Consider the following 24647-nt stretch of genomic DNA (forward strand, 5'->3'; position numbering starts at 1 on the left):
TGGCATCCATCTTAAAGATGCGCTTTGCGACAGTGCAAGAACACTCGCTACTGAGGCCTGTGCAGAAGCATATTGGTAAGAAAGAGAAATCGAGAACCAAAGCGTTTTATGGTGCAGTCTCTCACCATGCAATGCGACCGCGGTGAGCACAGCCTTGCGGGATCACGGTCGGTGCATGCCACATCCGCTCTCCTCGGCTCCCGCACCACTCGACACTCCGTGCCCGTTCATGCGTGGCGTCGCACGCATTAATGAGGACCGGCCGAAAAAAGAACGGGCAACATGCTCCCTCTTCCGTCACTGCATTCTTTTCCCAAGTACACAAAGCAGGATACAGCGTCAGCAACACAGATGTGTACCGGTTGCATGCAGCCGTTCCATCCTCTGGAACTAGTTTTCCTTTGCGCGTCAGGGAGTGGCTATCCAAGTTACAAGTTAAAGGTCACCAGTTCCTCGTGCATTTGCCCAAGACTACTTGAAGGCAAAAGTCACCTTCCTCTTTGAAGTGCAGAGCACTTCCGGGGATCTGCTTGTCATCTATTCATATATATCAAGGCGCGTGATCACGCTCACAGCGAAGTGCTCACCACAAGCCACAACAAGCATAGCAAAGATCAAACCCGGTTTAAAATGAAGGAACAAGGTCCGAAATATTATAATTAAGAAAAACATACAAGAGGTAATCGCATCAACTTAAAGTCGCTAAAACGTTTCGCAAACGCATACGGCTGACTCCAGCGGAAGGCGCTTATGCACTGAAGCGCTGCGCTGAGTCGCCGGGGGAGCAACCCGACGGAACACTGCAAGCGACGCCTATCGCAAACGACGTAACACAATGTCCTTAAAGGGCAGGGAAAAGTAGCACACGTGTCGCACGCCGAGTATGTGAGTCTGCCTAGCAAGATTGTACTCGTGCCTGGGAAACCCTGCATGGTGTTGCGAACGACGGGCCGCTCGCGCCGAAGCCACCACTGTTGCGTAGCGTAGGTTTATCAGCTCGCGACTGCTTCTGCGCAGAGCTGATAAGACGAGCGGACGAGACGACGGTGAGTTAAACAAGGTTTATGTACAGCATATATACAGAAGCGTTACAATTTCGGCACTGGGGCCGACAGCGACTCGAAAAGCCGAGCTCTTCTCTCTAACACATAGGTCAGCTTTTCGCCTAAAACCGCCGACTCACACACATGCCGGCTCTCCGACACGGGGCCTCCTCTCACTCACATCGGACCGCCGATCGCGACGCGCCGCAGGGCTTCTTTTATTTACACCGGGTCCAACCAAAATGTCCAATCAGAAGCGCCGCTTTGTCGTCAGGGCAGATTCCTCCAATGGGGGGTCGCCGCGCCATGCGTCAGACCACCAGACACGAGACCGCCGGCTCGCTGTCACGTGCGCAGATGACTCAATGCACGTGGGCCAGAGACGCGCCGCGCGTGTTTACGCCGTTCGCGCCAGGCAGACTGCGGGCAGGCCTTGACCCAGATTGCCTTTTTCAGAGGCACGGCCGTTTGACGAGGACTCGCTGGCATAACAATGGTCACCACTAACATTGGCGCCATTGAAGCTTTGGTAAAAGGAGCAAGGTAACTCTACGAGCAGCACTCACTGGGTGCCCGTGCGTGGAACTTTCTTAGATTTGACAGCAGTGAAGCTGTCACGTGTTCTGTTTTTCCTTGGTCTATTGTATTGATCCCACCTCCCGACGGAACCTTTCTGCACCAAATGTTATTTTGCACAGCCTTAGCGATCGGAGTCATCAGAAGTTTCCTGCTATATTCTCAGGCACGGAGGAAGGAAAAAGGTAAGGAGAGGACATGCCCAGCCGGCGCAGGGCGTGAAAAGTGTGGCGGAAATAACATCATGGCGGCCATATTCACTAGGCACAATGGCGGCGTTGCTATGGTTACAGGTTGCGCAGTGGAGCTGGTCTAGCAGTGAGCGGCCGCGGCTGGCGGCGGAATGTGTGCCTCCCCAGGTCTCGTGCTGAGCCGTGGCGGACAATATCTGTGCTCTGCGCCGCGTTATTGGTTACGCAGTGTTCTCCTGGCTGTTACATTACTCTTAGCAACGTTTACAAATCCCTTTGTCCATCACGGGGTTTCAACAGTGCGTAGAACATATCCATGTGCATATCCATGTGCATGAAAGTGCATATCCATGGGTCGTGCGGCGGATGACGCGGATGAAGCAGTTAGTGCTTAGCGAAATTGCGTTGGGCACCATGACGAAGCTGATTGACGACGAACGCCTTGCAGGTCAGTGACGGTGGAGCAGTGCTCCTGCTTGTGACAACGGACGGCGCTGTTGAGCCCAGCAAGACGCCGTGAGAACCATGGTTGTGTGTGTACAGTAACAACTTGCATGTGCGTATTAAAACACCTTTTTTGTTCCGCTTGGTACACTCTCCACCAGCATTGCATGTAATCTCAACGTAACAGCAACCACGTTCAACTGTCACTAGCACCGTGCTCAAAGTCACCACGGTCGCAGAATGCTGACGCCGGTGAGTTTCTCGCGGAACACGGACACAGTGGCAGGACGCTGCGTCGGCCGCGTGGTGGAATGTAACCGTAGAAGGCGCACGACCGATCGTGTTGTCTGTACAGTTGCTGAATTAATGAGGTGAAAGCACTCGCCGTTGTCAGTGCATCTAGCGCGCGTTCTCTCGTAGTTGCTTCGTTGTCGGCGAGCTGTTACTCCCTGTTATTACTCGGATGAAGCGATTTCGCTGAAGGTGTCCCGCTGGCTCAGAGTGATGAGCCCAGTTCCATTAGTTTCGGATCGTCAAGACACACGCGCTGCGCAGCCCACGTGCTTTCCGAGCCGGAGAGGGAGTCGCGCCTTCTGCTTCGCATTCATATGTAAACAAGAGAGGAGAATTTGCCTACTCAATATGGCCGACTTCCGGCTTCATCGCGGCTTCAGAACGAGTGACGTCAGGGCCTCTCCTTACCTTTCCTTCCTCCGTGTTCTCAGGGTTTTGCATTGGCTCCGGGATACGGCTACCTTTGACGAAGCGGTGTAGTCAGGTGGTGCCGTTATCGTGACGTCACTTTATGTTACGGCTTAGTGACGTCATTATGACGTCAAAAATTGTGGCAACCTTTTGCGTCATTATGACGTCATAATGCGACGTCATCACGTGGTTTTGTTCCTGGATCGCTCGTGTATACACCACCGAGGCTGGCTGTCTTTTTTTTTTCGCGTTTGATGAGCTATCTAAGGCATCAATCAGCCTTAAGATAATTTCAGATTTTATCAACGTTCGACAAGATCAAGGCAGCGTCAATTTGACGAATGTCTCAAGGTCGAGACGTAAGTAAGCACGCGACGCATGAAAAGTTGCCTAAACGACGCCTAAACAAAATATTGACTGCTACGATCGGTAGCCTTCACGAAATGCCAATGCCAGATAAGGGAAAGAAAGTTATCAGCCTCGCTCCGTCGGCTCCTGCTTGACCTGCCTCCGGCCACCTTCTCGGCACTCGTCTTCAAGACGAACGTCCGCCTTGTATGAAGGCGTCGGCAACTGATAAAAAAGAAGCCGCTGCTTCGACGTTATGAGCGGCTTCACTTTTCGCCTACAGATTAGCAAAACTTCTCTTCAACGAGACGTGTGCGGAGTCGCTGTGAATGGGTACTGGCTAGAGCCTCGTGTGTTCCTTTTGCTGACCAGCCCGTGAATTGAGGTGAGATTTGTTTTTCTATATCTGTGGCCAGTACTGTACTTGTCGACAACGAAGGCTGAAAAATACCAATAAAGATAGAATTCTGTCTAATAAACCGTGCCGATGCTTCTGGACATAAAAAAACAATGTAGTCCGATTGTAAAAGTGATTTCCATTTGTGTATAATATTTGTATATGTGAGGAAATAGAGGCAAAGGAAAGGCCCGAAGGTTGTACCCATTTTGCTACGCTACATGAGAAAAGGGGAGGAAATAAGAGCGAAAGAAAGGAGGAAAGCGAAAACAAATGATACGCGCAGACGCATATCAGCGTTCAGTGAGCACACACAGGCTCTCATAACCAAGAAATAATTTAGATTGATTGGTACCTACGAGAATTCGGCTATTCAACTATATCTTTCTTGTTGAGTTGTTTTGTTTATCTTATTTTCATGATTGTTAATTATTTTCGTGCGTAGGATTACTAGTACTGGTACTAATACATCCGTTCATTTTCCCATCGTAGCATCAATAATTACCTTCTGATCAAATAAATTCCTAGTCAAGATAAATAGCCTCCACGCAAGTATATTGTAACTCTATATGCAGTCACTGTAATCTTAAACTGTCACTCGCGAGCGGCAACTTTTTCTGTGTATCTTAGCCGGCTCGTATGACTGAAATGAGTTCGAAAATGGGTAAGGGCAAGTGCATGTTCACATACCACATGCCCACAGAACGAGTTTTTGGAACTTCGTCGTATCATTGGGCGTGAATAAACGAAAAAAAAGAAAATCGCCGCTGTGCACGATAATTAAAGATTAGGGTGACCGTACTCCTCGATAGAAAAAAAAAGCCATGGACACTGCGCTTAAAGGTATATATCTCCTTGCGGCTTCTTCATCTTTTCGCGAAGCGAATTCTCTGAAACTCTTCTGTAGCGAACTCGACGCTGCGATTTCTACGTCCCGACGGTCGTCCGCACCAGGGCCTGACGGAATTACTTATTCGGCTCTATATCACCTCAGCCAGGAAGCAAGGCAGGCTCTCTTGTCGTTCTACAACTCTACGTGGGAAACAGCGACAGTACCAGAGAGTTGGAAGTGCAGCCGCACAGTGGCCTTACTGAAACCAGGCAAGTGTTCACACGAGTTGTCTTCTTATAGACCCATTGCCCTAGCCAGTTGCATCGGTAAGGTGATGGAACGCATGGTGCTGGCAAGATTGGAATGGCTGCTGGAGAATAATGTCGGCTTACCACATTTTATAAATGGCTTCCGTAGAGGTCGATCATCTATAGATGGTGTTATAGATCTAGTTTCTTCTGTTGAAAAGGAAAGACAACGTCGGAGATTGGTAGGGGCCATTTTCTTAGATATAAAGGGCGCGTACGATAGCGTCTACCATGAGGCCATTCTTGACGCACTTGAAGACATCGGCGTAGGTGGCCGACTACACGCATGGATAGGGAGCTGTCTCAGAGGACGTACCATTTTTATGTCGACATCCGACGGTGACACGGCCAGGCACCTCGTAAGCCTCGGAAATCCGCAAGGCGCCGTCCTGAGCCCCATGCTTTTTAACATAACACTCATTGGCCTTGAAGCTGAGCTTCCCGACGTTGTCAGAATCAGTGCGTATGTGGACGACATATGCATATGGGCATCTGGAGCAACGCGACCACAACTGCGAGCAAGGCTACAACAAGGCACATCAATAACATCTAAGTACTTACGTCGTCAGGGCCTGGAACTTTCAATAGCAAAATGTGCTGCATTGGCATTTACGAAGAAATCAATGTCGCGGTACCCAATCTTCGCTCACGGAGCAGTGATTCCCGTGGTTAAGCACCACCGCTATTTAGGGGTCGTCATTGATCACAACCTGTCCTGGTCAAAGCATGTGACTGTGCTGAGAAACAAACTAATCAGTTTTGTGTATGTTCTTCGTGTTATAGCAGGACTGAGATGGGGCCCTTCGGAGAAAAGTCTTCTGCAGTTATACAAGGCATTGTTTGTGGGCTATATAAGGTACAGCTCACCTGTGCTTTCCAGCATGCGGGCAACGTGCCTTCGTACTTTAGAGAGCCTTCAGGCACGAGCACTGAGAATATGCCTTGGCCTGCCACGGTGCACATCTACTTCTGGCACTATAAAGGAGTCACGCACCTACCCTATACAGGTTTACACGTCCTGTGAGCCTCTTCGAGTGCACCTTCGTCTGCTGACCCGACATGCACAGCACCCGTTATCTTCGCTACAAGTGGACCAACCAGGCTGTACCTATTCGCGATGCCTCGATACGCATAAGCACATCATCCCGTCAGGCTTTGCACCTGCCGTAATCCCTGCAGTGCCTCCATGGACATTGACTAAACCGCTGGTGTGCCTTCACATACGTAGAATTTCGTATAAGTCGCATGTTTCTTATATTGCCCTCAAGCAACTCACCTTGGCACATTTAGATGACCGATACAGCGACTCTGTGCACATTTACACCAATGGATCCGTAACTTCATCCGCCTCAGCTGCAGCCTTCGTGATCCCTCAACTCGGTATTTCCCGACAGTACAAATTAGATCACAGGTCATCTTCGACAGCTGCAGAACTTGTTGCTATACAAGAAGCCATAAAATTTGTGAACGACCAAGCACCGCGTAAATGGACGATTCTGTCTGATTTGAAATCAGCGCTTCAAGCTATCCATTCTTGCTTAAGAAGAGGCCAATTTTACGAGTTAACGTTAGGAATCGTCCAAGCGTTTGACCTAACACACAGGGGCGGTCACTTGATTACACTACAATGGATTCCTGGACACTGCGGCCTGGTTGGCAACGAAACAGACGATAGCGAAGCAAGAGCGGCAATATACAACGCTCCTGTGTACGTCAAAGTACCCTACTCGCGAGGTGACGTCAACACATTGTTGAGATCACTCATGCGCGAATGCGCTGCCAATTACTGGTTGCTACCAGATCACCGGAACAAGCGCCTGCGGGAAACAGACCCCAGTATGACTTTTCGTCTTCCAGATAAAATCAGCCGAAGACATGCTAATATACTACACCGGATTCGCCTGGGCGTCGCCTTCACTCGTCACTACACCCACCTAATCGGCCGTGCGGACAGCCCAAATTGTGAACGCTGCCAAGTGCGCGAAACGATAGCTCACATATTTTGTGACTGTGCATTATACGTGGCACAAAAAGAAATGCTAACTGCAACGTTGGCAAGCATTGGACGAACACCATTAAGTGAAAGCCACATATTATCAGCAATGAGCGACCAAACAGTGTCAAAAACTGCTACAAAGGCTGTTCTAGACTTTATAAAAAGCACTGGACTAGAAACTAGACTGTAGGGTACTATACAAAGTGGCTACTGTACATACGCACCACCTCTTCTTGTCCCCATCATCACCCTTCATCCCTCTTTCTTTCCCCTTTCCCTTATCCCCTGTGTAGAGTAGCAGGCTAGAGCGAACTAGCTCAGGCCGACCTCTCTGCCTTCTAATAAATTATCACTCACTCACTCACTCACTCACTCTTTAGGTTGCGTGATTAAACAGTCGGATTGTTTGTTCTGCCTAAAAAGCCCCCTTTGAGACATTAGAATAATTGTCCGAGTATAACATTAGTGTTACGCGAAAATGTAAGCCCTTTACGTTTATTTTCACTTCCACGGCAACCGATACTCATCCGGTTTGCAAGCATTGTTGAGGCGATAGAGTATTCGACATGCCCCGGGATCAAAGTACAATTGGCCACCTGCGCAGCTGATTGAAGAGACAGACGACAAGCTTATGCACACACAAAAAAGAGGGATACGAATAAATGAGGTTAGTGGGTTTCGAAGTGGAGCACTGTTTTCGTACACTGTAGTGCACTGATCGGCCATATCTGCCTTCTTATTGTTCGAAAGTCGAGGATAAACGGTAGCAGCACAAATCGAGGGCAACCATCGGCGCCGTGCTTTCCGAGGATGATACCTTTTATGTAAGCCACCATGGTTATTTAGGGTGTCGCATCGCTAGGCGCGAGGTCGCGGGTTCGCTTCCCGGCCACGAGGCCACATTTCGATGGGGGTCAGATGCGAAAGTTATCCCTGTGTGCTTAGATTTGGGTGCGCGTCGAATAATTCCCGCAAGTGCTCAAAATGATCCCATTAAGGACCAGCGTACATCACAAAGTATACTTCCTTATTCGGGAATAAAAAATGCATAACACGACATGCTGATTTTGTTCAATGGAATTTCGGAGGCCAAAGGTGTAAGCAAAATAACGCTAACGTAGCATTCTAATTTTCTTGTATTTCTTTTCTGTTCTAAGAGTCATTAAACTTTTGCAGAACGAGAGCCCGCCAAACGCACATGATCAATTCTCCTTTTCCTAAATTTGTTCCAAGTTCCCAAATTTATGCGTTGAAAAAGGTGATTGCTTGTGCTTCACCAAGAACAAAATGATCCCTGCATAGCGCGAGAAGTCTATAGATAGCAGAGTTTTGCTCGGAGGTGTAATCAAACCTGGGCGTACTTTTTATAATAGAGTGGGAGTTTTTTGACACATACTTAATGTTTTGCGGTGCCTCATAGCTATATAGAACCAGATATTTTTTTAAATACCGTTTTTTTATCTGACACCCATGAGGGCGCTGCAGATAGATGCCGTAGTGAATACACGAGAACTGTTGAGGTTTTTATTGTTGCTTCTGACCATAACTTAGACACTTAAGAGGAGAAGGGGAATGACGATGGTACGAAGGGTGCTCTCTAGCAACATTAAAAATATGAAATGAAATAAATGTTGGCAGTATAGGTTTTGTTTCGATACCGGAAACACTTTTGTTTTGTAAGGCCAAAAACAAAAGCGCTGCAATTCTTCGGAATGACAACACAATAGTTCTCATGTGGTGTAACGCCGTGGCTATCCACGGAGAAGAAAAAAAGAACAAAAAAACGCAGTGTAACTGCCAACTCATCTTAGCAGCTGTAACAATGACATAACAAGGGCAGAGCTCTGCGACCATGCTGCGAATAAGTACAGATATTTTCATCTCTGAGACAAAGTGGTGCAGGCCCAGATTTACCGAAATGATAGAAACGGCCACAGACCCCGCATACAGGATGTGCAACTGCACTGTATGTTTCAGCAGATCCCCTAAGCGTTGACTATTGTCCTTTAGTCGCATGATAGCGAGACACTCAGTTGGTGTTGTTGTACCTAACAGAAATGTCAAGAAATATCTAGCGTCCGCCGGGCTTACTATCACACTGTATCTATACCTACATATTAAAGAAATTTGGAAAAGAATGCATGTATGCCCCAATACATTCAAGTAGGGTTGCAAGAAGCATGACGTCACACTTTGCATACGAGCTGGTACTTCAATAACATGACTTTGCTATTCGTTCAGCAGGGGCCTAGCGTACTATCTGTTCTTGCAGCTCACCAGCTTTCCGGTTATTATATCCAAGGGCCAGAGTACTTTATGAATTACATTGTTATAACTTCTGCGAAAAACGTGTTGTTGTCTATTATACCTAATTAAAAGTGTGAATCCAATAACATCCTTCTGACACTTCTCTCGTTGTCTATAATATGTTAATCTGCAGTACCCTCTCCGGCGTGCCATATAATTATGCTGCGGTGTTGGCACGTAAAAACACAGAAATTATAAACATTTCATGTGTTACTACCAAAGGCGAGTATTCCCTCCCTTGTCAAATTCGACGAGAAATTAATGCGAAGTTTCCAAACAGTCATCAGTGATTTTTGCCAATGACCAGCTGCTATCGCTCATTGCACCCCCATAATCACAGAGTTTCCTAATATACAGAGAACCCTGACGCTAGTGTCTATCGGAGCTGCAACGTACGGCACTTCAGTGACGATGGGAATAATGGGTATAGTACACGGACTTGTCTAATCTTCCTACTTCTGGCTTTGTTTGTGTTCGCTTTGATTGGAGCTGTTATTTCACAAAATCAAAAATAGCAAATATTCATCGGTTGCGCTTCACCACCTTATTTTCCTAAGCTTACCATTTCATATCAGGTCACGAAGTTCAAAATGATTCATTCTTTCTTTGAAAACAAAACCGAAACACAGCAGTTTGCTACCCGCAAGTACGAAGACTAGGCAAATCCGTGTACTACTCATCATTCCCATGGTCACTGAACGATCGCAGCGCCAGAGTTCCTTCTACAGTTAATTTTAGGTAACTATATAGCCGGAAATGATCGGCTGAAAATCTATCTTACCCACAATTCTATTGCGAACGAAGTCTTTGTGAATAGATCTGTTTTCTCGAGATGTCGCTCGGTTTTGTTTCCGTGATCGTAGATTTGTTTTACAGTTTCCTACGCAGAGTAAAAAACAGCTTTGCCAAGCTTAATTAAGAAAAAAAAATAGTAGGCTGATTTTGCCATTGCACTTTTCTGACTCGTAAAATAGGTAGGCGTGCATATAGAAAGTAGCCTGCGTAAAAACGCCGAAGCGAGTTAGGTACAAAAATAAACAAAAAGAAAAGTTGACCTGGAAGGCTTGTCGACATAAATGGACGAAAATAAGGCGTTAAGGCCATAGGAAAGCTAAAATATGTTTCTGCCACACCACGATAATATCTCGTGTTCTTAGCTTTATTCTCGGCTAACGCTTAATTTCCAAGCCGATACGATCAGATGCTTAATAAGTAAGCGCTTCCTTTCAAAGGGCTCTTCACGATTTGCAAGCTCCTTCCGTTAATTGTATGTCTAGTGTAATGGGTGGCCCAAGTTTTTCCCACAAATAATACCAGCGTAAGAGGTTTTTGGAAGTTCGGAAGCTTCTGAAGATGTAGAGCTCTGCTACTTATGTCCAGAACGATCGCGATTAGCTGGTAACTCGGTTTGAATGTCCGATATGTTTCCTCACAAAGCGCCTCCCATGAACTCTGAACACACCAACGATATCTGAATGCGTAAGCTGGAGCCTGAAAATTTGTTATCGCCAATCAAGTCTGTTTTTTACTCTTTGTTGTTATTATCCTAGTGCCGCCTTCTGTCACATCTCGTTACATTTACCCTGTTTTTCCAAAACATGGTAATCACCCTTCGTTCGTTCCTTCCTTCCTTCTTTCCTTTATTTTTTCCTACCTTCCCCATTTATTATTTCCTTCTTTCCTTTATCTTTCTGCACACATGACAGAACAAAGACCGAAAAAAGACTAAGGTCCAACAGATCTTAGCTCAAAAGTTTGTTAGCGCCGATGGGCCCTTCACAATATAAAGAAGAATGAGCGCACAGTGCGCTGAATCTTCCTAATTTGCAAATATGATATAATTTATCACTTCGAATTGCCGACCCTAATTACATCGTAATGGGGCTTCTTGACGTGAAAGCTAAAGCAGGCGGAGTATGAACTCCTTCGACCCACATTATGGCTACAGGGCGACAAAAGTATACGCTGACAGCGTGCTGGTCCACCCGACCATTCTGCTGAAGTGCCCATTTACCCGGCGGAAACAGGGCCTGGCCGCATACTCTAGGGATGGGCTGTCTAAACAGTCGGCGCTGGCTGCAAGACAGCCGCGGGCAGGAGTGCCGAATAAGATAAAACCCAGTCTGTGAGGGACCGTCTCGAGTTTCTCCATGAACTACGAAAAGCCTTCGAAGAGAGAGAGAGAGGTGGGGGCACGATACAACGACGTTAACAGACGTTGCCATTTGCTGATGGTCTAGACAGCTGCCCCGAACACCAAGGAGGAATGGTCCGTGCGTTGGCGCGTCAGAGCGAATTATCTCTACGTTGGATGCTTTCAGCCACCACTCCTATTACTATAGCTCACCACAGCCTAAGAACGAATGCAAGCCTCACCTACAGCATTGAGGTCGAAACCACGAAGGAAGGTTTATTGGACCAGCACACGTGAGCGCTAGGGGTGCTTATAAACTAAATACTTATAAGTTGCGTCAGTATAATTTATGTAAATGCGAGACGCAATCTTATGCCAACTGCTCGAATACACTCTATGCTAAAGACAAATAATGTGTACATCAAGACACACGTTAACGAAAGCATTATACCTTGCAAGGAGGTTGAAAAATAAGCGCGGGAGGAAGGGGGGGGGGGGGTAGTGTAGTACGGGTGGGGAATCTAAAGACGCTTTAGGAGCGAAGCACCTCACGGGCGAGGCTTGTTTGTCCACTATGCTTGTTGTCGCGGCTGCATTAAATGGGGCAATGCCCGGGTGACTTACGGTATGTGAGACACAAAAAAAAGGTTTAACAATAAACTAATATCAATCTTAATTGTGACAGAACAATATCCGACACCTAGAAGCACAGACGCTTAATGCTAGTCGGCGACTACAAAGTAGTCGTTATATGGTGACTCTTTATGTCACATTATGTCACTTTATGGCACACAATTCACAATACATGGAGCAACGCTCGGGTAACGTACGATTACTCTCCCATATGCAACCCAGAGCTTCGCCCACTCGTCATGATTCACTTCGTGTAAGAGCGTCTTGTTTTTGTTTTTTTCTTTTTTTGCTTTTTTTTCAATTTCGTATGGTGCTGCTCGAAATTAGTTTTTTTTCCTGTGTAGTGGGGAAAGCCAAGTGGGCCAGAGCCTGAAGAAGGCGTTAACACCACTCACTCGTTAATTGGATATTCGAAAACAATTTGATCGATTGGATGTAAATCCGGGAATGCTGCACACTATCGTTGTCGACGAGCTTCTACCCCGCATCGACGTGTTAAGATCCCGTGCATTGTGACCAAGAGTCCCATATGCGCAATCATTTTGTTTCTTTGCGACAGCAATGTAGTCATAACTCCCAAGACATCTAATGAAGTATCATATAACCTTAGCAGAAACACAATCGAATAACGAATGCTTGGTGGTGTCGCATTGGTCACAATTCTCGCATCAATCCTTTGGTGTTACGTATCACCCTGCTGAGGCGTTGACGCGTCGGTAACATGCACCATCTTCGCAGTAACTTAAACTTACGAGCCACTTCGGGACATAACATAGCAAGAACTCTCTCAGTCGTGAGTAACTGCTATCTAGAGAAGCCGGATGCTCGTCCCTCCCCCACTCCTTTTTTTAAAGACGATAGTCTTTCTTGGGGACCTTCAACAGAGAATTTTGGCCTCCCTGCCTGCCTGCCTGCCTGCATGCCTGCCTGCCTGCCTGCCTGCCTGCCTGCCTGCCTGCCTGCCTGCCTGCCTGCCTGCCTGTCTGTCTGTCTGTCTGTCTGTCTGTCTGTCTGTCTGTAAATTTGTCTGTTCATTTGCCCTTAGCGATACCCCATACGGCGGACCCCATCCACAGCGCCCACCAATACTGCTCAAGATTCAGCGTTCATACTTGTGCGATCGTCAATTAAAAAGCCATTATTGCGCATATATGAGGCACCATAACAACACGTAAATATTCTGCATGTGTGTATTTTACAAGAAAAGGTATACATAAGTAATAGGTGACTGGTAAAATGGGCATTGCAGGGAACTGTGGGATACGACGGCCTCCGGTTCGACGCTCCACAGGGGTCAGCAGCGGCACGCGTGCATTTTTGTACTGCTCCATTGAAAAAAGCACCTCTCCATGCAATGTCAGTGCTTTAGAAGTTGTTTTTGTGTACCGTGACTGTGACTATGACAAGCTACGAAAGCCATGAATGGTCAGGAAACTTTTTCTATCGCTCTAAAATGATCTGCGATGATTTTATGCTGCTCAGGGGTACTGTCAGTTTGGCTAGCAGATCAGTCGATACCAAAAAAAAAGCAGTTTCCAATGTATGATACGTTACTGCAGATAAAAAGCCACCATATTAAAGATCTCAGGGTATGGGGATGGGGATGACTGTAGCAGTGTGCTAAGAGTTCATTTCGGGATTGCTGCTTCGACCGACATCATCAGTCGCTCTGCATGAAGCGCAACACTTATTGAGCGCGTTCAGATATTTTTTTCCTATATATGTATACAGCGCGCTATAAGATGCATTTTTTAGTCGAAGCCAGATGGTTATTTGAACGCTGATCTTGGTCAAGCTGCGCGGCACGGCAGCACATAAGCAATACAGTCAGACATAGAGGGCACCGAATAATCAAAACCCTGCGCTTGTTTAATGCACTTCTTCCTTTGGGTGCCATCCTGGCGCACAGTTTGACCAACATAAATGCAAATGAACTCGTACAGCGCTTCGTGTAAACTTAGCCTTGAGTGAAGCTTTCGCGTTTTTTTGTCATATATATGGGTGCAATGACTGGCGCTAATCTCGTATGACAAGTAGATTTCGCCCTCCCGTTCCCATAACAACTTTGCTAAGCGCACCTGCGCGACAATTTATTTTTCAATATAATATTCACAGCAAACTCATGCGTATGCTTTTTTTAGTGTGGAATACACACGTACCTGTGATAAAATGGTTTTCGCACACTCTGGCTTCAAAGTTCCGTACTTAATGGCTACCTGTCGCTGTGGCTCTCTGCAGAGTCACAGCCCAGGTCGTTTTTCTGTCTTTATTACATGAAAATTGATACCTGCGTTGGCCTTGCACGCTCGAGTTGGAGCAGTCAACGGCTGAACAACCGACCATAGTTTATCAGGACAAAGATAAACGGGCGACCACGCGCGCGAATCCTGAATATTCTGAGGCTTGCGGTGAAGTGGTTCGCCATCATCTACTCCTCTCGAACCAGAAGCCGGTAGCAGATGGTATATCCCACAATCCCTTGCTCTTTTACTGGTCACCTATTCTAAGGACCGTAGCGTTTATCACGCTGCGCTGACCATGCAACGCTTGCACGAAGAAGGAACTGTTCCAACGCTTGACTGAGACGACATGGGGGTGGCACCTACCTGTCGCCTCGCGTTCTACACCTTATCACCAGCGAGACGCACGCGCAATCTGCCACGCTTCGTTTTTCAAGATAACTGCTAGATAGCGCTCATGTCCCACGTGTGAGTGACTTGATGCACTCGTTCGCCTTCGCTGCACGCTTGAGGCACTCTAACACAGTGCTTCCAGAATACCATTCACCGATTTTCTTGCGCAGAACACCAAAAACACATTTTGTTCACTCTCTCTAGGCGCAAGACTACCGTCTTTCGACGACATTTGCAGTGTAGCCTGCAGATACGGGGGCATTTTTGTTTTGCGATCAAGTTGTTGGCTAAAGCCCACGATGGGACAGGAAGAAGAATTTTACTACGATGTCGTGGGCCACAGTGGCCAGTTAAGCCTATAATAAATGGATGTGGATATAGACGCCAACCTTGTTAAGAGCCTGGCTATCCGCGACAGCGCGGTACGTGAAATCGAGCTCTGTAATGTGAGCATGCTAGTGAAGATTACATACGAGCGGGTTAACAGAGCCATCTACATTGGAACAGCGGTAAGGGGCACCCTCCGTCGCGATTCTACCTGGTTGTACGAACTGCTTAGTTCCCAATACTGTTTGCCTATTCAGACACGAGGGTATTCCAGAAAGACCTAACTGCGGTGCGCGAGTCCGACAAGAAAGGGGGGGGGGGGAGCTTCAGCGCATGCAGTGAAAAGACAGAGCGATCGCTGCTTCCTCTGCCACGTCGGCAAACTTAGTATAAATTGACGCTGCATTAACCAGGTCTCCTTCGAGACCTTAATTTCACACTTCGTGCCTTTAATTTAATTAAAGGCACGAAGTGTGAAATTTGATTTAACACTTCGAGACCTTAATTTCACTTCCGTGCCTTCGACAATCTTGGGGCTTGTTTCTGATTTAGCTTCGTCTTCTGGCGTTGTTTCTGTTAGCAAATAGCTTATTGGCGCTAGCTCTTAAAACTGTTTCTACATTCTTCATCTACTGTGTGCTTGTGGTCACAAACAGTCTAGCCAAATTATATTCGTCCCTGCTCGCAGTCCAATATCTCTGTGTAAACGTAGTCTTTACAGTATACACTGGTCCAACACACGTAAAATTTTTAAATGCGAAACAGCTCTTTGACTAGCCTTTGTATCGCTGTCCCTCCGTCCATACCGCACTTCCCTGGCCGCAGGTGTTGGGGAGATGCCAAGTAGGTCACTCCTTTCCTGACAGAGCGCGTGCGTTGACGTCACACTCTCCCTAGCCTGTCACCGCTCACCGCGTGTTATCTCTCTCGTTTCACCCTCCCCACCACTCGCAACGTTCGCGTGCACATAGAGCGAACAGTCTTTATCTGCTTTTCGAACAAACGTTTACTCTAATAAACGATACACCCAGTTTCAATTCAGACCATTCTTCCAGCGCTCTAGTCGACGCCAGTTTCAACCGGTTCAACGCCGTGCGCACCGCAGATGCTTGGCATTCCATCGGGATTCCCTTCGGGATGACGGTCTATATTTTTTTTCTTTGCTATTTCGGATCAGTGGAAAACCTACGCTTTTGCGGACAGGTGTCCGGTGATGACGACTATATCTGAAGGTGAGAAAACATTGGGCAGATCCCACGTACCTGGGAATGGACGTTATGCAAAGCATACGGAGGGAAGGTGACAGTGTTGTAATTTTTTATTGAATGACACGTCCTAAAATGACTCTAAATATGCGTACAAATGTTGCACGCACAGACATATGATGAAGAATTGCAGGTGTTCATAAACCAGTTGTTTGCACTTGCGCAACGATGCCAGCTGGAACATGCGTATCAGCAACACCAGAAGCTGACATGAAGCGCTGATGCTCGCGAGGATTCTCGCCCTGGACACTGCTACATAAATCAACTTCAGTGCATGGCAACTAACTACAATAAACGTTAACCCGATGGGACGGCTGTATCAAAGGAGTAAATATGTGTGTTTATGAAATTAGGTAGGCAGCACTGCAACAACTCCACCACTTTCCACGTTTCACGAAGGCCTGGCGTAGCTTTGTGGCAAAATGTTTCATTGCCACGCAAAATGCTTGGGTTCGATTCCAGCAGAACCCCTGACGTTTATTATTTGCATTCGTCGGGGCGACGCTACCGATCTCGAGTAATTCTTAACGCTCGAGCGTTAAAATTTCCCATGTGTTATCTTATCGTTCCTGGGTAGATACAAGGTGTCGATCACCTGTGGCACATACCCGCATACCAGCAGCACATACCCGCCCGTGGGTATGTGCCACTGTCTTGCGGGAAGTGTTTGACGACAAACGCGACGGAATTGTGACAATATTCATGCCTTTATCAGCACGTCATACTCATCAAACGATCTTACCCCCCCCCCCCATGCTAATTTTGGTTCACGCCAAAATAAGGGGGTGACTACGAGAGCACCAAAACGTAAGCGGCTAGATAGATAGATAGATAGATAGATAGATAGATAGATAGATAGATAGATAGATAGATAGATAGATAGATAGATAGATAGATAGATAGATAGATAGATAGATAGATAGATAGATAGATAGATAGATAGATAGATAGATAGATAGATAGATAGATAGATAGATAGATAGATAGATAGATAGATAGATAGATAGATAGATCAAAGTTACCGAAGTTCGCCAGAATGCTTCGCATTTGAAACACCACGCTCTGCAGGCAGTTTGGCGCAACTAGTTTTCACCTTGGGACGTTTATGTTCGCATATGAATGCTCCGATATTTCTCTGGCACTGTATAAAACTGTGCCGCTGATTAGCGCACGCCTGCGTCTTCAACGCACTTGCCCTATTAACGAGTGACAGCTTGTGTTCCGGAGCCCTACTTATCCCGTCCCTTGTTTTGGCTATAGCGTCTCCCCATTTGCTATTTGCAAAATTCCTTCTTCAAATATCACTCCGAGAAGTCTGACAGCGTCCACGAATTGAACTCCTCTGGGGAGATAGTCGGTGAAGTCTCGAAATCACCGCGCCTTTCTTTTGTCGGTATTGAAGCACGCGCCAGGGAAAGCGGACTACTGCTGGAAGAGCTTCTGAAATCAGGTTGTGAACGCTTCGGATCACCATGACCTGTCCCCAAACCGCATTCAGGAGGTGTTTAGAAAAAGTGGTTACTGATTGAGAGCCCTTGGTACTCTACTATGGGAGAGCATAAAGCTGTCCCGTGGACGAAGCACCCGATGTGATACTGTGTTTAGAAAAAATGGTCAACGATTTAGAGTACTAGGTACTCTACTATGGAAGAGCTTAAAGCCGTCCCGTAAGACTGTATATCAAGTCCCTACTTCACCCATCAGAATCAAATGAAGTGGGTATTGTATACGGATTGTAATTGTACTGCAAAGCTCCGAGTGACGTTCAATAAAATTGTATACAGAACATTTTTTACGTGAACATGTACTCTTACTAGCACATGTTCATGTCGCACGTTTTAAGAAAGATCATTGAACGTCCTGGCAAATTTTATGAGTAAGTAAAACAGCACTGCTTGGTCACAGTCATCTTTAGATATAGGGATGCTGAACCTTTAGTTAGTGATGGACGCGTTATGTACTTTATCACAGAAAAAGTACTTGTAGTGCAAAATAGTGACGTAACCAGGGAGTGGCACGCCAGAATCTACGCCACCTCACCCTCGCCGTGACGTCAACCTCAACAAAAAACGCGCAACGCTCAACCTCTTTTTTTATGTTAAATTCCAATGGTGGGGTCGGAGCAAGTTTTTCGGCTCATTTTCAATGCGAAGCAATTTCTTGGCGAGCTTCAGCGACTTTGAGCGTATCTATCTATCTATCTATCTATCTATCTATCTATCTATCTATCTATCTATTCATCTATCTATCTATCTATCTATCTATCTATCTATTTATCTATCTATCTACCTATCTATCTATCTATCTGGCCACCTACGACTTTTAGCTTTCCTGGCCGTTTAGGTAATGGTATCAATACCAAACTCGGTATGATATACCATGACTATATTGCGAACAAAACTGTCCAGTCAGAACATGAAAATCATGACATGTATGTCATAAATGTCATGATTTACATGTCATGGTCTTGCTGCTCTTGCGGTGGTTTCATACACATGATATGTTGCAAAACTGGTACGGTATGACATGACTGCTTGGCGAACACAAGCGACAGAGCCTAACATCAAAATCATGACATGCGTGTCTTGTAACAACACTACTACATGCCACACTCATGATGTGCTCATGGCCGTTTTGCTAGCTTTGCATATACCGAATTAGGTGCCGGCGTTGGTTTCGTCGCATCATGCTAACGTTGCCACGCAAGGCACTGGTCCTGTCATATACTCGCAGGCGTGCGCAATGCTGCATCACTTTGACGCATTGCGCAATTCAGCGCGTCCGGCGTTCCTCCGTCACGAAAAGTGGCAGACGCAGTGCTGTCTGGGTAACGCATTGGCGCGGAATGGCAACATGTCGCATTTCGCGCCAGTTGCTGTCGGGCCGCGCTGACGGACGCTGGTCGCCCGGGTCACGCCTGACACCAGACTACAGAGTTCTCACGTTTTGCATGCAAACGTATAGCGTCGTTGTGCCCAGCGTGCGCGCGCTTCAACGTTACGTTGGATTATATTGGGCCCTTCGTGATGTACTTGCGACCGTTTCGCCAGCACCACGTATACCAAGTTTGCTGTTCCGTGACGTAAATGGATGAAGATGTTATATGACTGGTGCAAACATGATAATCGTGACACGCGTGCCATGTAAGAACATAATACTGTACCACGTTCATAGCGTGCTCACGGCCATTTCGCTAGCTTCACATATACTAAATTTGGCTTCACAGGACGTGGATAGATGACGAAGGTAAACGACACATCCAAACATGAAAATCATGACACGGAAGTCATGTATGGCATCATTTACCTCAACCTCGTAACGTTGTGATGATTTGAAAGTGACGTATCACCCTTCTCATTCGTGCTTCGCATATCATAGATTGCCACTGTACGTGGGATCTGCCAATTTTTTATTGTACTGGAAATGTAAGATCTAAATACAAGCAGAAAAAAAAGAGATTATTGTGGATTGATTCACTACGAGTCTTCATTGTTGAGTTCTTGCTAATTGATTGATTTGAGGGGTGTAACGTCCCAAAACCGTCGTATGATTATGAGAGACGCCGCAGTGGAGTGCTCCGGAAATTTCGACCACCTGGGGTTCTTTAACGTGCACCCAAATCTGAGCACAAGGGCCTACAACATTTCCGCCTCCATCGCAAATGCAGCTGCCGCAGCCGGTATTCGATCGCGCGACCTGCGAGTCAGCAGCCGAGTACCTCAGCCACTAGACCACCGCAGCGGGGCTAGAGCTTGCTAAACATACATGCCGACATAAAAGGACTATGCAATCGGCATAGTGTTGTATATTTATCTTAAATTTATCTCTTTCGAATGTTGCCAAAGCTAACGAAAACTTTTCAAGCCAACGAAAATTATGGTATACCTTACCGTGTGCTTGCAATGTACTATATAACACTATACACAAATCACGAATGAGTCAATAGAAAGATCTAACCTCCATGGAAGCGTTTTTATCATCTCCTTTTCGTTTTCCTAATAGGCATCCTCAAACTTACAAAGGAAAGACAGATACACAATGAATGTCAAGAAGTTGCCGTGTGAAGCTGAAGATCTGGTAATAAAATAAACGTGATAGCAATGGAGCTGCCACTGCATAAAGGAGTTTTCTAATGTAGCTATATTCCAGCTGTAGTAGTATAGACTGTGTAAAACGCATAAAAAGGAGGCAGCTTGACAATTAGTTAGGAGATTATGACTCGGCATTTCTTGAGCCATGTCTTGAATGGACGGATGCATTATTGAATGGTGTAACTTTATTATTTAGAGTCCTGAGGGACGTTGAAAAACCTTTAGTGTGCCACGTTTTGGGGCCACAGTAATAACTACTTTGACTGCTTCATTTCGTACAACACACCGGTCTTACGGCCCTCATCTATTACACGTATAACACAAAATATTATACCGAAAAAGACAGGTTATGTCGCAATTGAAAAAAAAGAAAGCTGATGCCCAGTGGTTTAAAAAACAAGCAATAAAAGCTAGCTGTTCATAGTCGAAGTAAACCTTCACATGGTGGTGCTGCGGAGATTGACAACGCGAGGAGCCATGACGGCCAGTGTGTAACACACATTTTTCTGCCAGTTAACGTTGCGTATCATGTGACGCCACCCGGCAGCTCGTAGCTGACCAAAGTTCAAGACCATTGTATCATGATATCGCATTGAGTTCTTGTGTACATATATCCTAACATTGTCATGTATATTAGAGCAAATGTCTTCATTGTAACGTAGTGATGTTAGTCATGAAACACAGATGTGCCGAAGTGCATGTGTCCTGTTACTGGAATGGTATGAAGCCTTTGTGTTCTGCACATGCTGTAAATAATTTTTTTCTGAACATAATTCCTCGCATATCACCTGAAAGCGTCCAGTCTGCCAAAACGAGACCATCGCTAAGAATGAAGGAAAAGAGAAAATTTATTTTGAATGAACACTTTTTTTGTTTTGTTTTTGTCTTTTTTGTTAGATATGAAGCAAGCCGAGACACGATATCCCGCGTATAGGTTTGGTATCTGCCAGCGACATGTTATCTTTCCGTCCACTTTTCTTTCTTCACATTGCCATTACAGTTTCTACTAATAACAGCCTCTAGACCCTCTATGACACCTCGTCACTTAGTTCTCCATAATATTGTGTCTAACAAAGAGAAACGCGCTCTTAATTTTTCCCCTTCTTTTCTTCAATCGTAGTAGTAGTAGTAGTAGTAGTAGTAGTAGTAGTAGTAGTAGTAGTAGTAGTAGTAGTAGTAGTAGTAGTAGTAGTAGTAGTAGCAGTTCTTGTTGTTGTAGTATATCATTTAGATTATCTTGTGCTAGTTGTGATCACTACAATCAACCACATAACACTTCCTTGCGAAAGTTTGTGTTGGCGCTATGACATATTTCGGCTGTGCAAATACTTATGAATGGGAAAAGAAAGCAATAACTCAAACGTATCGAACAATAAAGAGCGGAATGCCACTGCCCACTTGTCTTCTTTCCTTCGTTACTTCCTTTATTTTTCTCTCCCTTACCCGACCTTTCGCACCACGAAAACGGCGTGGAACGCTACAATCCAGGAAAAGCTTTCTGCGCATCTCATTGACGAGCCCCAATCACGGTCTCCTCCACGTCGTTGAATTTCATCCCGTAAAGAAGGCACTGAACCACTGCGCTGCCTCTTTCCGCGCTGAAATCTACCTTGCTTGCAGCCCGACGTGTGCGCCCGTACAGCGAGCGAGCGAGGACTATCAGTGTCAACCTGCCACTGAATTAACAACAGAGGAAATGAATAACGACAGGTTGATGCGAGAGGGTGGAAACGCAGAGGCAAAGAGAACAGAGAAAACAGCGGCTGTGTGGGATACGGTGCGCAGGGCCATTCCGGGCATGAGGTGTTCGCCATTGGTTGCTTCCGCTGACTACGTCACGGAGATGGAAAGGCGGCAGCAAAAGAGGAGGGTTTATACGGGTTAGCCGTGGTTCGAAAAAAACTGACTTTTTATTGCACCTGCTTCGGTGATCAGGAACGTTTGCCATGTGTCGACTTCATCGAAGATGAACGATCGCTTAACCCGGAGATCAATAGAGAAAGCAAGTACGTTCAAATCACTCTCAGTCGGTTTAACTTAAAACTGCACAACAGCCATTGTTGTCACGGCTGTTCAGCACTATCGGTCCAGATTCAGTCCAATATTGGTCCAGTTTCGGTCCAGTATCGGTATACGGAATTTTAGTCGACTACGGAACCCCATTGTGAAAGATGAACTGCACGAGGCATGAAACTGGACGAAGCAATACCATCCTTCAACACTGCTTAGGGTGAGTGCATAACTGCCGCATCAGTTTCTATCATTATGAGCCGGTACCTAGATAAAAATAAAGTTATGAAAACCATCACTTTCAGCAATAGATGTTCGAAAAGCACTCCCTTCGGTGATAGCACTTCCTCAAGGAGGCTGCTTTTGACTATTTTTTGTATGACATTCTTGTGTGCGTACTTGACGTCAGTGCGAGAAAGAATATACTGTCAAACACGAGTATATATTACTGATTTATGCCCCTAGTTTAACTTTTGGCGTGAGTGGGTTCAATCATCCCAACCCTCAATGCTGTGGGGAAGAGTGTGATTCATAGCTTATCCCAACTTTTTTATGTTTGTTAGCCTAACTAGTCATTCTGCATAGCATGCACAAGTGTTGTTCGCAGGCATGAACTGACGTCCATATTTGCCTCATCGATCCTACAGAAAAGAATTCTTGCAGGCGCGAATTTTGGGTCTAAGCTTGCTTAACTTATAAACTAGGATTTAATTTTAGATAATAAGAGCCTAAATAACTACCAAGTTTAATTTTTAAGTATAGTCCAAATAGCACAGCGGTGCAGGCACTATGTTAGTGGTAAAGTCCTTCCTTAAAGATTCGTTCGAGCTGATTTGTATGGTAAGTGAGAGAAAACGTCACACGCGAATAATAGAAGTAAGGTCACGGGCCTAACCTTAGCCGTTGCGAAGCACCAAATCGTGAACGCATTCCATGCAAAAATAATTTGATGAAAGTTGACCTTCAAATTGAAGGTGCGGCACGAAGTTGAAGCGCATAATTGACATGAACACCCCTAAATTGTGCACTGTGCATTAGCTTTCAATTTAAAAAATCACAGCATATTCACGAACTGAATGATGATGAGTGGGGCGAAGCGTTCATCCATCCGTCCATGAATTCTTCTGTGAGTCCATTCATGCGTCCATTCGTGCGTCCATCCGCTCATGCGTTCGTTCTTCTGTGCATGTGTCCGTCTGTTCACTCGTCCGTCCGTCTGTTTGCCTGTCTGTCCGTTTGAGTGTGCGTCCTTCCGTCCATCAAGTACCACCATCTCGCATCTTTTCATCATATATTCATCATATAGGAGTACCACCATTCAGTGGACAATCCAAGAACTAAACAGGAGGTGACTACCTACTACTACTACTACTACTACTACTACTACAACTACTACTACCACATACATCGTGGACGCACGACCCACGACATAACTAGCTTCGCCCCTAAAAATAGCAGGTCGTCAAAGTTAGTCCAGAGTCTACGCACGACGACGTGTTTAATCATTGTTGTCACGAAAATCCCCAGAAGCTGGACAGCATATAACCTTTAGCTGAGCCCTAACAACAGAAATTAGTTGTATATGCAACACCTCGGCGTTCTTTCTGCGTGACAAGGCAACTCAAGTCGCGTTGTGCAGAGAGACGTTCAGTGCACGTTGCTTTGCGTTCAAGGAAGTGGCAGCTGCTAATACAACATTTAGTGTGTTCACGAGGTGAGTGACCCAGCGATGTGACAGTAACGGATTATTTGACGACAAGTGGTTATACACAAACGTGCGGTTTGTACGACGGATGTGTCAGTTAAGAATTTCCTTTTTTTTTCTTGACTTACCGTTTATTTAGTTCTCAAGAAAGACGAATTGCAGATGAGTCTCAATGATGTCCACAATGTTATTACGACTAAAGAGAGCTCTTCGGGAAGCAACATATTACGTAAACATGTTCGTACGTGACTGGAAAACTGCATCACGCCTTCGGCTTTCCACACACATACTTTCAAGTAAGCAAATCTTAAGCGCCTGGTGTGTCGTTTATCTATCTCATTTGGCGTGATCCCGCTCGTAGTACAGCACTCAATGCAGGCCGTAAAAAGACTAGACAATCTCAAAGACGGGTTAAAACGAACGAACAAGTATAAAATACGACAATTATCACAAAAGGCACAAAAGCCACCGCAATAAGTAACGTAAAACCACTAAAAAGTTAGGGAACATGGTGCTGCCTTCAGCGGGGGGCACGAGTGAGGGCGCCATCGTCACGCCGAGAGAGCGGATGACCCTTCGCCTGCATCTGCATTGCGTTTGCGCTGCGTCGCTGATGGCATCTGATGGGGAAAACAACCTGACGTAACCTGCTGCAGATGGTGCGTATTGCAGCTGCTGTAACAATCGGAAAGTCAATAAAGC

At 45.9% G+C, this 24647-nt stretch overlaps 1 protein-coding gene across 2 annotated transcripts in view; it reads left to right on the forward strand.

Annotated features, from left to right (window-relative positions):
* Window positions 1–3558: 3558 nt before the first annotated feature.
* Window positions 3559–24647, forward strand: part of lovit (loss of visual transmission) — a 53185-nt gene continuing 32096 nt past the window's right edge. The window contains exon 1 of one of the 2 annotated variants that reach the window (XM_037423244.2): window positions 3559–3692. The gene's annotated coding sequence lies outside the window, so the exon portion shown is untranslated. The remainder of the gene's footprint in view (window positions 3693–24647) is intronic. The other variant, XM_075893326.1, reaches the window with a different exon arrangement.

Source organism: Rhipicephalus microplus, chromosome 4 (assembly GCF_043290135.1).
Source record: "Rhipicephalus microplus isolate Deutch F79 chromosome 4, USDA_Rmic, whole genome shotgun sequence".
NCBI lineage: Eukaryota > Metazoa > Arthropoda > Arachnida > Ixodida > Ixodidae > Rhipicephalus > Rhipicephalus microplus.